The 16,171-nt window shown below is 41.8% G+C and overlaps 1 long non-coding RNA gene across 1 annotated transcript; it reads left to right on the top strand.

Moving 5' to 3' along the window:
- Positions 1-8,112: 8,112 nt before the first annotated feature.
- LOC116069622 lies at positions 8,113-15,358 on the top strand. Its single transcript, XR_004110074.1, has 2 exons — positions 8,113-8,712; positions 14,787-15,358. It is a non-coding gene; the product is annotated as an uncharacterized LOC116069622 (long non-coding RNA).
- The last annotated feature ends 813 nt before the right edge of the window (positions 15,359-16,171 follow it).

Here is a 16,171-nt window from a genome sequence, read left to right as displayed (position 1 = left end):
AGACGCTATCTTATCACTGCCCCAGGGCAGGGGCTGCTGTCCAAAAGGATTTTTGCTAGGTTACTTCCATTGGACCAAGTTCTTTGGGCTATGGATGTAATTGCAGAGATATCATGAGAAGAGAAAAGATATCAAGTGAGACCCCAGATATGACTCAGATTCTCCAGAGGGAGTCATCGGAACTGAGCTTAATAAGAAAAGAAAACATAAGCTTACAGGTTAGGGAGACTGAGGCAGGCTGCTATTCAAAGGAAATGGGAAGAGCCAGCTGACATGTCTGTCATTAGACACAGACATGGCACCAGATGTCTGGTGGTGTAAGTTTCTTTAGGGGTTGCCAAGGAGACTAGGCTAGCTCTAAATCCTCTGAGATGATTAAATCCAGCTGAAGGGAGCTTAAGACTGAGACAAAAAGAAGTCATGTCTCATGGAGGTGAGGATGACCAAAGGCCCAGCACCAGCTGAGGGACCCAGGGATGTAGTTTCTGTAGACATTGTGAACAGTAATGGAAGCTCAGAAGCATCCTGAACAGAACTGTACATGGTGCAGCTTCAGTTCTCCAAGCCTTTGTCTGATTGGCAGGGCCAGTCAGGAACAGCAGGATCCTTACAGACACTGGAGCCACACCTCAAGGTGTTCATGCTCATTTCCACTTGACACAATGACTGAAGGCCACACTCACCATTGGAGCCCGAGATATGATGCGCGCAAGGAGAAAACTCGCCTGGGCTTACGAACTGAGTGTGACTAGAGAGGAGAAGGTAGATTATAGTGGTTCCAGTGTTCACTGAGCCTCTCGATGTGGCACATCAGATCTCTAAGTGAAATCCCAAACATAGGCAATTTGTGCCTTTTCTTTTCTTGGTCAAGCCACAGAACATCATGAGTAGTTAATTTTATTAGCTAATTGCGTATATATATTTTTCTACATATGCTTTGTAGGATGTTTGGGGGTCTCTGAAATAACACAGGAGAAGTAAGCCACAGAATCAATGCATCACAGCTCTGAGTATGTGGCTTCCTGAGCCACAATTAGATAAAACTGTCCTGGTAAGTTTTAGTCCCTGTTGACACTGCTAATTATTATTGGTTTTTGTTTACTTATATTTAATTATAAAAGAGAAAAGCATCTAGTCAGTTGGTCCCAGAAATAAATGAAGATAATGCAAAAGGAAGAATATGGAGAGGCAGTTTGGGTCCAGCTGTTCTGAATTTGAAATCCTTGAGTGTGGGAACAAAAGCCTTGCAGTCACTGGAGTCTCCAATTTCAAGCCATTAGTGCAGAATGCGAGTGTGGACTTCAAACAACCCAAGAGAAGTCTATACAGGGAATTAGGATTACTCCCCAAAGTCTGCAACACTGGATATGGCAAGTTCCCAGAGCACAATTGTTGCTTCTTAAGTAATTCTTTCTCAGAAAGATTCTGGTTTAGGCATTTTTTTAACAGTCAATGCTTTTAAAGTTAGGAGAGGAAAATTGTAGCTGAAAAAGTGCAGGATGCAGAGGAATGTTAAAAATGGAAAAATCAGCCCAAGTTACACATCACAGAGTGATCAAAGCTTAAAACTGTTCAAAACCTTTTATGCCATACTCCTAGGTCATCTGAGTGCCAAGGTCAAGTCCAGGCAATTATTCTACACCCTCTCATAAGATGTTCCTCCCATTTCTTTCTGTACTTTCAAGAACTTAAACACAAACCATAGTTCTTACCAAATATGAATGCCAAGGCCAGCCACTCATGTCAGATGCACTAATAGGCACAGGTGGCTGTCACCTGCTGGTGTCATGTGCCCATCACCTACCTGGGCCTCAGCCAGCCATGAAGGAGAGTGTCTGTACAAGTCTCATTTTTTGATACTGCCTTGGGTCTAGCTAGACAGTCAGGTGCTTGTTCAAAGCAGCTTTTCCAGGCGGTGTGGTAGTTTGGATGAAATTGTCCCCACAGGGTCACAGACAGTGCAACTATTAGGAGGTATGGCCTTGTTGGGGTAGGTGTAGCCTTGTTGGAGGATGGGTTTTGAGGTTTCAGAAGCTCAAGCCGGGCCCAATGTCATCCTCTCTTCTTGCTGCCTGCAGATCTGGATGTAGAATGTCCAGCTACTTTTCCAGTGCCATGTCTGCTTGTCTGCCACCATGCTTACCATCATGATGACAATGGGCTAAACCTCTGAAGTGTAAGGCAGCCAAACTTAAAAACTTTCTCTTCACAGCAATAGAAACCCTAAGGAAGACAGCAGTGGCTTAGCAGGCTCTAGCTTTCCTAATGCCTTGACTTTGGTAACCAAATCTAGCTCATCACTTTTCTTATCTGTGAGGTGGAGTAAAGTTTCCATGTGTCGTTAGTGGAAGCAGATGCCTTCTGTACTCAGCCATGTGTTCGATGGTGTACAGAACGGGACCTGTTTTTGGAAACTGTCAAGCAGGCCCGATGCCAGATTTCTATTTACTTTGCATATTCACCAAGTAAGAAAGGGCAGAAGATAAACAGAAAGTAGGCAAGTGTTTACCACAGCAGAGGTGACTCAGGAGCACGTGCATTTTAAGTGCAGGCCACCATAATGCCAAAGCTCCTGAGTAAGGGATACACTCAGAATAAATGTGGGTTAGATCACTTGTCTACAGAGATCAACTCATCCTGCATCCCTTGGGGCCCTGACCATGGAAAAATCTGATTCCAGAAGTCAGGGTAGGGCTAAGAGTCCGTGTTTGTAACTGGATGGCCTGGTGTTGGTGAAGTTTTTGTTCCAGACTTCACATTCTGAGAAACCCTAGGTCTGAGGAAAGGAAAAGTCCAAATGGGTGGAGTCAGACCAACAAACAGAAACACACGAGTGTGTGCGCAGGGCGTTCGGTTTAGATTTTGTTGAATGAAGTACAGAGCTGTTAGTAAGATTGCCCTGGTGCTTTGCAGGGGAATGGTCCTCAGCACAGAAGCAGCGGCTTGGTAGGAGGCTGTTGCAATGGGCCAGGAGGCCATGGCTAGGGTGGACTCAGCAGTAACAGCAGAGATGGGGGATTGGTATTACCGTTCAGAAATGGCTTGCTTGGGGCTGGGATCCAGCATGCGCAGGAGAGTAGAGTTGTGGATGAGGACTCTATGGCAGTGGTTCTTAATGTGTAGGTTGTGACCCCTTGGGGGATATCAAATATCAAATATCCTGCATATCAGATATTTACGTTGTAATTCATAATGGTAGCAAAATAATAGTTATGAATTAGCAACTAGATTATTTTATGACTGGGGATCGATCACACAATACGAGGAACTATATTAAAGGGTCAAAGCATTAGGAAGGCTGAGAACCACTGCTTTACAGGGCCTGAGAAACTTGCCTTTGATTCTCCGGCCAAACGCTTTGCAGTACAAATGAACATCACACAGTGAACATGAAGAGCTGTGTGGTAGGGATTAAGGGAACCATTTTTATTGCTCTCCTAGCTGTGGCACAGAGGGATAGCAAGACATCTGGCACACACTAATCCTGTGCAGCATGCCTGGGTTGTGAGCTCTCTGAAACTCCTGCTTGCAGATAGATATAAGACCTTCTAGGCAGCTCTGGCTTTCAGTTAGCCTTCCCCATGTGATTCAAGGACGTGAAACTCATTCAACAGTCTTGTTGAGACACCTCTTCCACACAGCAGCACATGCTATCTAGAAATCACTATTATCTTGTTTATTTTTTTGTTGTTGTTGTTTTGTTTTTGAAACAGAGTCTCATTTCTTAATCCAGGCTAGGCATCAATTTACTGTGTATCCCAGGCTGCCACTGAACTGATAACCCTCCTGCCCCTGGCTTCCTAACTAGAATTACATGCCTGGCCTATGAAAGTCACTGTTTTGGTAGCACCTCTAATAGTTACCCTTGGTGGTTATTGGAGTCATGTTTATATGGGATGATGTGACAAAGAGCATAGATAAAAAGAGCATAGATCTTCTGCCAAATCCAGGGTTCTATCTTTGTTTCCTCATTTGAGGTAATATTATTTAACTCTGCTCTATCATTGGGGTTTTTGTTTGTTGTTTGTTTGTTCATTTGTTTGTTTATCTTTTGCATTTGAAGATGAAGTTAACACTAATGCACAGCCTTTGAAAGATATAATGAGTCAAAGCATTGGGAGGATGTGTTCATCTTAAGGTCTGTGTGGAAGGGGTCCTTTCATTTTCATTAATGTCTCTATTCAGCTGCTGTAAAACTGCTTGGTGAATTGCAAATTACTCTGTAATTGAAAGATGTGGCTCGGCACTCCTAAGGTTTCTAGCCCCGCTCAGGGCTCCTGCCTTTGACTGTTTTTATGTCTCACAGCTCAGCCATAGCTTGTCAGACAAATTGTCTGGTCAACTTGTATTTCTGCCACAGGTAATGAATCTTTTTTTTTCTTGAGGGTGGAACAAGGCTGTCTTGGGTTTCACATTCCTTTGCCTCCACCAAGATGTTTCCTGCGGGCTGTGGAAGGAGGTGGCTCTAAATGCAAAGGAAGTCTGGTATTCACATGGTTGTGGCATTCCAGGGAGAAATCCACTAAATTAACACAAAAGCTGTGGTGGAGGGTGTGCACAATTCTTTTAGTTCAACTGCAAGAATTATGGATGTGATTTATTCAAATCTGCAAATAATTGTAGGACTTGATTTATAAGGGAGATATAGTAGCATAGGAAGCCTCGTTTGATTTGAGAAATGAAGAGGTCACAGCAGCCATGTGTTCTCTGTGTATTGCAGAGAGCTCATTCCTGGTTGATAAATGCAGGAGAACCATCAGAGAAATACACAGCTCCTGGGATACCCAAGGATGTCAGCCTGTGCTAAAGTGATCTCTGACTAACTTGTTGTAGGGCAATGTGGATGCCTGTGTTCCATCCTCATGATAGATCACCCCCTATGACTTATCCTATCTTCCTGGAGACAACCTGGTCCAGCTCCTTCCATGCTGTCATTCTAGCCTCAGCTCTCTGCATCCGGAGCCAGATGCCTACCATAACAGAGCAAACAGCTCAAAGAAGTTGAAACACCAGCCCAAGGTCCATGGCCAGCAAGACGAAGACCAGACTTTGCTTCTGACTTTCAGATTCTTCCCGAAGGATGGAAAGAGAAAGGAACATATCCTCTATCTTCTCTGTTCTGCTCCAGTCACCAAATCTAATAGAAGGGAAAGTGGAAATAGCTTTGGACACACTGGTACAGGAGACAATTTCCTGAACAGAACACCAGTGGAAATCCACAACTGAAGAGGATGGTGGAGGGAGTCTCTAGGAAGTCCCAGAGACTTGGGATGGTGTTGGTTCCCAGGAGCCAATATGGGTGACCTTAATGGAGATACTTAACAGTGGGGACAGGAAACCAGAATGGACCACCTCCAGTAGCTAGGCAGGACCCCCAGCAGAGGGATAAGGATACCAACCTACCCAAAAATCTTTTGGCCCAAAATTTGTCCTATCTAAAGGAAATGCAGGGACAAAGAGGGAGCAGAGACTGAAGGGATGGCTAGCCAGTGAAGGGGCCAACTTAAGACCCATCCCATGGGCAAGCACCAATTTCTGACACTGTTAATGATATTCTATTATGCTTGCAGTCAGGAGTCTAGCATAACTGTCCACTGAGAGGCTCAACCCATCAGCTGACTAAAACAGAGGCAGATACTCACAGCCAAACATTAGATGGAGGACAGGGACCCTTACGGAAAAGCTGGGAGAAGAGTTGAAGACCCTGAAGGGGATAGAAACCCCTCTGGAAGACCAACAGTATCAACTAACATGGATCCCTAGGAGCTCTCAAAGATTGCGCCACAATCAAAGAGCATACATGGGCTGCACCAAGACACCTGGCACATATGTAGCAGAGGGCTAACCTGTCTTTCTTCATTGGGAGAGATTTCACTAATCCTGCAGAGACTTAATGTGCTAGGGTGGGATAATACCTGGGGAGGCTTCCCTCTCTGAGGAGAAGAGGAGAGGGTGGGGAGGGGCTTTGTGATGGGAGGACTATGAGGGGGCAGCATTTGGGATGTGGATATAATTAACTAAAAGAAAGAGAAAAAGAAGAGAAGGAGGAAGAGGAGGAGGAGGAGAAGAAGAAGAAGGAGGAGGAGGAGGAACAGGAGGAAGAGGAGGAGGGAGAGAAGGAGGAGGAAAAGGAAAAGGAGAAGGAGAAGAAGAAGAAAGTCAAATCATGCTGTTTGATGTTCCTAGAAAACTCTGTGGGGGATTTACAGTATTTGGGAACATGTGACCCTGAGAGATCACTGTTTTTTATTTTATCAGATCCAATGAAATGCCAGTCTACCTTTTAATAACAATGATGGTGCTTTGTGTAGTTACGAAGCACAGAATTTTCTTTATACCCAAATCCATAGTTCCTCTTTTGACTCCCTTCAGTTAAAATAAGATTTTAATAATTTAAAAATAAAATTAAACATGTGTGTATTCATGGACATAAACTAATGAAAAAGAAAACAAGAAATGCCTATAGGGATGGAAAAGAAATCCCTTCTCCTCATGTGGGTCTCATCTGACAGTTGACATCCTCAGCCTTGTTATCTAAGGCCACAATTTAGGGGCTTGGTCCATGGGTAGCCTACATATAGCTCTTCTGGGAAGTTAAGTTCAAAAGCATTCATGATTATTTTCATCTCATATGCGTGTATGGTAAATAACATGCATGTGTTATGCTAAAATAAAAATGCATCTCACTATGTCCTCTAATCATTTTCCTCTGGTCATGAAGGTGAGCACCAATCCTCAATATGAAGAATCAGGTATCTCCTTCAGGTTCTGCCTGCGGGTTTCACAGATGTGGTCCTGGGTCTGGGCTTGGTCCTGCCTGCAAGAAATTGGTTTCTAGCGTGTATAGACATTTATGGCAAACATTGAGAAGGTTTCAAAGAAAATTCTAGGTGATGACATTTTATGTGCCATTTTGGTCTGGGTCCGATGGACTGTTTGACAAGAAGTTTTGGCTTGACAGCTTGGAAGAGGCACATGTGATAGTAGTTCAAGACCAGCTAATGAGCCATGGAAGGTAAGTCTGTGTAGCAGACACCTCTGTGCTGCAGGCAGAGAGGTCTAGCCCAAGACTTGGAGGTACCCTTCTCACTGCTGAGTTCTCAACTAAGTATAAGAGATTAGAGAATACAGCAACATCATCCCTATGTTTCTCCTCCAAGGAAGAGTACAGAAAAGGAAAGGCGAAACACAAACCTCAACTTTCTCACAAATTTAGGCAGATTAACTTACTTATTTTAAAATATGTACTCTTTATTTAATGTTTAAACATTGCACATAAAAATGCTCACACACACAACATGGAAATCCCCCAAGCAAACACCCTCTCCTCTCTGCTGATCCTTTCCCTTACTGATATACGTACTTTGGGAAGCCGTGTTGCCTGCAATGATTATTGTGCTTTGGACTAAGGCATGGGACAACCCTGGCACTCACTTCCCAGTGGAGTGCCCTCTTCCAGGCAGTTGAATTCTGTGCTTTCTGTTTTGGTGATAGGAATAGGGGAACTCCAAGACTTGGCCACTTAAACAAGGTCCAGGTGACCCCCCTTAGGGAGCGCTAGGGTCAGGAACGCAAGTGTTTACCCTGCCAGCCCATGGCTGGGCTAGGGGTAGAAAGAGGCAATGTACTCATGGCTTCTGCTGCAGCTTTCCTCAAAGGAAGAGCACTTGAGTTGATCAGTACCTAGGAATACGGAGACTGCTTCATCCCTGGGATACCACAGGGGCCACTGCTCAAATGTATTGCTGGGGAAGGAGACCAAGGGACAGACCTGGAGAGGTTATGCAGTGCTGAGCCGCTCTCAGCTCTGCCGACATGAAAAGTCAAGACGTGACTTTTCTTAATCTGCTGTCCACTCCATGAAGTTCACATGACATAAGCATCCTGTAATCTTGTTTATCAACTTGACTACATCCAGAGTAAGCTAAAAATCCAACAGGTGGTCCCACCTGTGAGAGATTTTCTTGATCAGCTCATCTGAGGTGGGAAGCCACACTTTCTGGTGGCAGCCTACTTTGGAAAGTCCATGAAAGAAGGAAACTTCTTGCTCTCACTCTCTGGCAAGTTTATCCACTCTGTTGCTAAGATATTCCTTTGTTGATATTAGAACTTGTATCTTCAGGATTCCTACATAGACTGAAGACCAGGAGCTCTCTCAGAATTTCCCAGGATTCTAGCCTCAATAGGGACTGTTAAGACACTCAGTTTTGTGGGTTGAACATCTGCTGGTTTCTCTGACTTTCTATCACAAGATGGCCATTGTTGGACTATCTGGGCCTGAAAGCTACTCTTCTCTCTCTGCCTCTTTCGGTTTCTCTGTCTCCCTCTCATTTTAACAGTTCTCTTCCTTTAGAGAACCCAGACTAAACACATACCCATAGATTGGCAGACTCTTTAAACACATGTATCTGACCCTTAGAAGGGAAGTGTGGCAGTCTACATGTACTCATGTCAGAGCTGGCTTAGCGGCTACCCCTGTTCATGGTAGCTTCAGCAATAGCCTTCATTCTTTCTTAATGGGTCAGTTAGAAACCCAATGTAAAAGTAGCAAACAATGGGCAGAAAGGGTTTGTTCCAAGTATTTCTTTTCACAGATGTAATCTTGCCTGGGTCTCCAGATGCTCTTCCCTCCAGGTATGACTGGTTCCAATGTGCCCCTGTTCAGAAGAATATAGCCCTCTCCAACCAACCTGAATAAAGTCACATTCTGAGGTATTGGTACATTAATATTTCAGTATCTAAAATTTGAGGGAACACAATTTGAGCATCCTATACCCATGAAAGACTCATGATGCTTAGCCTATGTAGTTTTCCCAAAGTCTGTGCTTCTGGCTGGCTAAGTGACTTAGAGTCAGAGAAATGACATTAGCTTGATGTTTCCACAGCCTGCTGCATCTGTCCCTGAGTCCAAGGCAGAGTATCTGAACTGGAGACACCAATATCTGTCTGCAGGGCCTGCAGGTTCTTGGGTTAGCATGTGCTGAAGTGTTCTTTGGGCTTGTAGAGCATTGCCAACAGGGTCCTGTTCTGTAGAACAGTTGACTCTGGATTCAGGCAGGCTGCTGAAAATTACTTACACTAACTAGTGTTGGGCTGACACATGTATTTTGTGAACTTGGATGGGCAATTTAGTTCCTTTAAGGCTTGGATTCCTATTGTATTTGGAAATCCATTATGTACATCATTCTAACTGGATAAATATTTGTGCAGGGAGAAGTATATCTAGTTACACTTGTGTGTGTGTGTAAGGTATGTGTTTGTTTCTTTTACACCAGAATTTAAGAATGATTCTTCTCCAATGACTACACCATAATATATGTCACATATAAGAAGTAATTTAAGGATGAATTATGATTTTTTTAAGTAAAAATTATAAGTAATAGACTTTTTGCTAGAAGTACCTAAAGAATATATCTTGTGAATATTTCTGATTATGCCTTCCAGAAATTATTCCTAGAAATGTAATTATGCCATTGATTACAAGGGAAGCTGAATTGTGCAGACCACTAGCCTGTTATTTCTCATTCTGACTATGACTCTTCAGGGATGTTCATCTTCTCTTTCTTTACTTGTACGAAGATGTTTTAGTTTTTCATAGACATCAAAAATATATCATTGACGTGCACTCAATTTTTGAGCTAAATGTTTTCAGACTCCACTTACCAGTGTGATTATAAAAGTTTATCTCATGGTGGCACACGCCTTTAGTCCCAGCACTTGGGAGGCAAAGGCAGGCAGATTTCTGAGTTCAAGGCCAGCCTGGTCTACAGAGTGAGTTCCAGGACAGCCAGGGCTACACACAGAAACCCCGTCTCAAAAAAACAAAAGAATAACAACAAAAAACGTTTATCTCCTCTCAGGCACTGAGACACCAAACAGACAGCCTACACCAGCTGATATGAGACCCCCAACTCATATACCAGGGAGGACTGCCTGGTCTGGCCTCAGTAAGAGAAGATGCACCGAACCCTCAAGAGACTTGAGGCTCCAGGGAGTCGGGAGGCCTGATGGGGTGGGGTTGGGGGTATGGTGACATCCTCTTGGAGATGGGGGGGAGGAGATATGGGATGGGGAGCGGTCGAGGGGGCAGACTAGGAGGGTGATGAAGTCTGGACTGTAAAAAAGGATTAAAGAATAAAAATGTTGGGTCCTCCTCACCTCTGATTCTGGGCGTGTCAGAGCATCTGGGAGTGGAGCTTCCTCTGGGTGTTGTAGGACTGGCTGCGGACCAACCCAACATCTGTCCCAACACTGGGAGTAACTGGGACCAGCGAGACAAGGCACACAGGAACTCCACCAGCCCAGTGGCTCGAGTTCCTTCCAGTCTCTCTGGGCTGGTGTCCTGAGCAGACCTTGGGTGCAAGCTCCGCAGCTAGTCCCACAACACCCAGAGGAAGCTCCACTCCCAGGTGCTCTAACAAGCCCAGGATCACAGGACCACAGAGACAGCTTGACTCTGAGGAGTTCTGACACAACCAGGATCACAGGAAGGACAGGCTCCAGTTAGATTTAGCAAGGGCAGGTAGCACTAGAGATAACCAGATGGTGGGGGGCAAGCGTAAGGAAATAAACAACACAAACCAAGGTTCCTTGGCATCATCAGAACCCAATTCTCCCACCATAGCAAGTCCTGGATATACCATTACACTGGAAAAGCAAGATTCAGATCTAAAATCACTACTCATGGTGATGATACAGGACTTTAAGAAAGACATAAATAGCACCCTCAAAGAAATACAGAGGAAAACAGGTAAAGAGCTAGAAGCCCTTCAAGAGGAAACACAAAAATCCCTTAAAGAACTACAGGAAAACACAATCAAACAGATGAAGGAAATGAGCAAAAACATCCAGAATCTAAAAATGGAAATAGAAACAATAAAGAAATCAGAAAGAGAGACAACCCTGGAGATACAAAACCTACAAAACAAATCAGGAGTCATAGATGCAAACATCACCAACAGAATAAAGAGATACAATAGAGAATCTCAGGGGCAGAAGACACCATAGGAAACATTGACACAACAGTCAAAGAAAATGCAAAAAGCAAAAAGCTCCTAACCCAAAACATCCAGGGAATCCAGGATGCAATGAGAAGACCAAACCTAAGGATAATAGGTATAGAAGAGAGTGAAGATTCCCAATGTAATGGACCAGTAAATATCTTCAACAAAATTATAGAAGAAAACTTTCCTAACCTAAAGAAAGAGATGACCATGAACATACAAGAAACCTACAGAACACCAAATAAACTGGAGCAGAAAAGAAATCCCTCCCATCACATATTATAAAAACACCAAAAGCACTAAACAAAGAAAGAAATTTAAAAGCAGTAAGGGAAAAAGGTCAAGTAACATATAAAGGCAGGCCTATCAGAATTACACCAGACTTCTTACCAGAGACTATAAAAACTAGAAGATCTTGGGCAGATGTTATACAGACCCTAAGAGAACACAAATGTCAGCCCAGGCTACTATACCCAGCAAAATTCTCAATTATCATAGATGGAGAAAACAAGATATCCCATGACAAAACAAAATTTACACAATATCTTTCCACAAATCCAGCCCTACAAAGGATAATAGATGGAAAACATCAACATAAGGAGCAAAACTACATCCTAGAAGAAGCAAGAAAGTAATCTTTCAACAAATTCACACAAACCTAATTCTACCTCTTACAACAAAAACAACAGGAAATAACAATTACTTTTTCTTAATATATTAATATGAAAATTAATATTACCAACATATCCCAATCAATTGAAATCCAAAAATATGAGGAATTAGAAATTAGTTGATTGTCATGCAATGATCTCTCTAATTTGGTAATTGAAGAAACAGGTCCAATATTGTACAATCTATATACAGTTTCAGTTTGTTTGTTCATGACAGTGTCTGGCTGTGTGCAACATAAGGGTCTTGAAATCTTGCTTCCCCTATCTCAGCCTCTCTATTAGTAGTATTGTTTATTTCATGTTTTTACACTATGCTATGTTTTTCAGAACAGCTTATATATTTCAAAAGTATTTATATACCCAAAAGAAACATAGACAATGAAATAGGGGAGTTGCTTGTAATAGAACAACAAAGAGTGAGACTGAATGCTGTGCTTGACGTTTGTAACTCTTGTATCAAGTTTGAAGAAGAGGACTTTATAAGTTACTCTTTCTCTGAGATGAATGCTTTTACAAATTATCACAGCTAATGAACCAAATTCTTACCCTCACCTAGTGTCTGTGCCACCCTCCAAGCAGAACCATTTTTCATTGAAACAGTTGGTGAAAGACTTTATGGATAGACCATCTTAACACATACACCATTTCTTGAATGAATGTAACCTGTTCTCCGTGGGCTGAGAATAAAGTCATTCACTCAAGTCAAATAGCTTTGACTATAGCAGGAAGTCTGAATCCAAAAATCGTGCCTACAATTCATTTCTTGGTGCAGCAGAACTGTCAACTCTCAGCTTAGCTACCATGGAGGTAAAATCCTTTGGTGATGTGAGGGTCATTGAAGTACAGCCTTATTACAATGAAATCCAATGTCTAAACATTGTTCTTATTTTGGGCTTGTATCACAGTAAGAGCCAAGATTTTAAACTCTGCTAAATACAAAACAAACAAACAAAAAGACTTTATATATTTATGTTCATTTAAGAAAATACTAGTAGTGATGTATTATTTTGAAATATACAGTTAGTATGTTTGGAGTTATTTAAAATTTATATTGAGAAAAGTGTATTTTCACTATTGCTGTAGATGAGCATCTACATAAGACTATTAAATTGATTGTTGTTTTATATCAAACACCTTTTATAATATTTATTTTTATTGTTATAATATTTTATAAATTTTAAGGAACATGACAAAAAAGATATTGTAGGTATTGAAGGGGGTCTCTGGGAGGAGTGGGGGTACAAACGGGAACCAAGAATGTGATTTAATTCTATTTACTTAAGATATATTTTCAAATGTTAACAAATTCAGATAAATTGAAATCATGTAACTTTTCTCATCATAATGCAATAAAAGTTAAAAAAAGAATAAAAATAAATAAATTAAAAAAATTTGTTTATTTCTCTGAGCCTCACTCATTGCACTTAGCGTCATGCCCCAAAAGTCCTCCACTGCAGCTGTCTCAATTATAAGAATTACCTGGTTTTATGGCTAAAAAGTGCTTCAGGGTATATAAATAATGCCATGTATATAAGAATAGTTGTCTTTTTAACATGCTGATATAATCTCATGTATGTATATGAATTAAAATATTATATTATATCCCCAAAGTGAAAATCTATATTACAAATATATATCACACAGTACAGCAGCGGTTCTTACCTTCCTAATGCTGTGACCCTTTAATACAGTTCCTCATGTGTGGTGACTCTCCAACAATAACATTATTTTCATTACTACTTCATAAGTGTAATTTTGCTACTGTTACAAATAATAATATGAATATCTGTATTTTCTGATAGTTTTAGGTGACCCCTGAATTGTGACCCACAGGGCAAGAACCTCTGATATAGTTTTGTTTCATATTTAAAGTTTTCACTACGTTGGTAATATATAGTTCATTTTACAACACTCTTAGAGAAGGTAATTTAAACGTGTTTTGGGTTTTGTCATTTGGTAAAACATTTTATTTCTTTATTATTATATGTTGAATAATAATATGTGAGAAGTGTCCTAACAGATTTTTGTGAATTAACTTTGTACCATAATCTCTTTGAGCCATGTAACTGTTTCCTAATGGGTCACATGATGCCACTCCATTGACCAGAAGACCCTGGACCCTTCAGTCAGATCAGGTGCCATGAAATGGGAAAAGATGTATGTCTGGAGTAACATTGGGGCCTGTTGTCATGACTGAAAAGGTTATGTCTGTTCAAACAGTCCAGCAAAAGTCTTTCAAAATGTGCTTTGAGGGACAGATCTGTAGGCTTTGATTTTCCAAAACCTACCTTTGAGTAAGAGTTCTCAAATACTTTGACCCCCCTCTAGCTTACTATCCAAGGGCGGGGGAGGAAAAAGATAGTAAATAGGACAAGGGGATATGGACCATTTAGAAATAGTTCTTTAGGGCAATTCCAATCTCCATTTGTCAGGATAGCAGCAGTCCAGTTCAGTAGTTTCAGGATACCTAACATGAATCAGAAGCAGGGAATGATCCAGCAGAAACAGCCAGGCATCCGCTGAGTTGTCATGAGTCAGAGGGAGCTATCAGAGCCAGCTGAGATGCCAGCAGAAATCCTCTGCTTGCCTCTGTCAACAAAGTAAACATCAGCAAATACATGAGATCAAGAAAGCATAGCAAAGCTAGCTATGCAAGTGTCCCAGTCATTGTGATCCTACTTATACTCTCTCCAAATATCACATGTCCTCCCATGGGTCTTGCCTCAGCAAAACACCATATGAGTCTGCATCACATGACACTACCAGAAACTTGCACTTCAAGAAAACTTCCTTATCTCACTGAACAAACTGTACAGGCCAGTTCTCAACAGAGAACACAATTAAACACATCCCATGATGGGATGTGGGTAGTGGAAGGGATGGCTCAAAAGAGTGGAGTAAAATTTACATTCTGCAGTTTGTTTGTGTAGGATTGTGTGTGTGTGTGTGTGTGTGTGTGTGTGTGTGTAGCTATACAGATATTTTGCATACAGATCTGATATATACATATATATTCAATCATATTTAGAGAGACAGTATTATGGTTTTTTTTTTTAAATGCACTCAACTAGTTAAGGACTAATTTTTACTTTTTACTTCTTTCAATATTTAGATGAACATTTGGCTCCAGGGACATTTTTCACAAAAGTTGATAAAATGGATGCATGAGAACTGTGCAAAGACAATCTCACCCAGTCATGAAGTGTATGTCAAATCTCAAGAGTTTATGGAGTCTGGATACAGCTGAAGGAGGCTCTTCTGAGAGCAAAGGAGAGGTTGCGGAAGATCTGGCAGTGGTGCCCTAGCCCGCAGGGTGATGCTCTTGCCTTGCTACTGAGGTACTGCTTCCTGTCAGTTACCAATCGGCTCAAAGACCAAAGGTGTCCACACATGTCATCACCCAAGCGCTCTGCCAAACGCTGGAAAGATCTGCTCCTGTGTTGTCTCGGAAGATAGCTTTATATCTTTGTTCTTTTTTGGGGGTGGAGGAGTTGGTTGATTAGACACATACCCTCACACACAAACATATGTGTGTACACATTTACACAAAAGGTTTGAGATCTCTATAGATCCTTTTGGTCTCACATACTTAATAGACTACAATGTACCACCAAAATGACTTTTTGGTAACAATGAGCATTTCCTGGCTTTCTCTAATAAACCTTAAGGCTTTACAAATCCCAATTCTGAGGAGTTGGAGAGGTGGCTCAGTGATTAAGAGCACTTGTTGAACAATCGAGACAGCATCATGTTACAGGTGTGGGCTTCCATACTTGCCTGTAACCCCAGCTCTGCAGCAGGTGGAGACAGGAGGTTCAATGAGGCTTGCTGCCTTCCAGCCTAGATGAGAAAGTATAAGCCCCAGGTTCAGGGAGAGATGCTGCTTCAGAGGAGTAGGTGGAGGGAAACGGAGTAGGCTACCTGATGCCTCTTCTGAACTCTGTGTGCTCACATAGGAGCAATGTAACATCTCACATGCACTCACGTGCACTCACATGCACAGGCACATAAATTAAATAAATAAATAAATAAATAAATACCCTTGCCTCTGCTTTGGTAGAGTTTTACTGCCATAAGAATAGCAACATCTTACCAGTTTCCATTGGAAAGACTTGAAACCACCTGCCTGTGTTATAAAATTAAAAAAAAAAAAAAAGATTTCTTCTGTAATGAAGTTGATGTCAAGCTGCCAAAAACACATGCCAAGAAAAATTGCATTACTCTGAAACTGCAAGTCTCATTGTGGTGTTCACATGTGTCAGGAGTCAGGATGGCACCTGCAAACCATGTTCTACACCCCATGCCCGTGGCACTGCACTCCTCTAGAGTTCCTTAAACACGGACCATGCCTGAGTGCTCTCAGGAAGCCGTGTAAGTCACCATGATGGCCCCTCTATCAGAACACATTCCATCTGTTTCTACAAATGCCTGGATCTTCAATGAGAGTTTGGCACATATTCACTGTTTCTGTTCCCAGCTTCATTAGCAATGACATTT

This window comes from Mastomys coucha, unplaced genomic scaffold, assembly GCF_008632895.1.
Source record: "Mastomys coucha isolate ucsf_1 unplaced genomic scaffold, UCSF_Mcou_1 pScaffold22, whole genome shotgun sequence".
Classification (NCBI taxonomy): Eukaryota; Metazoa; Chordata; class Mammalia; order Rodentia; family Muridae; genus Mastomys; species Mastomys coucha.
The sequence above is the reverse complement of the archived record's forward strand: the minus strand, read 5'-3'. Positions and strand labels throughout refer to the sequence as shown.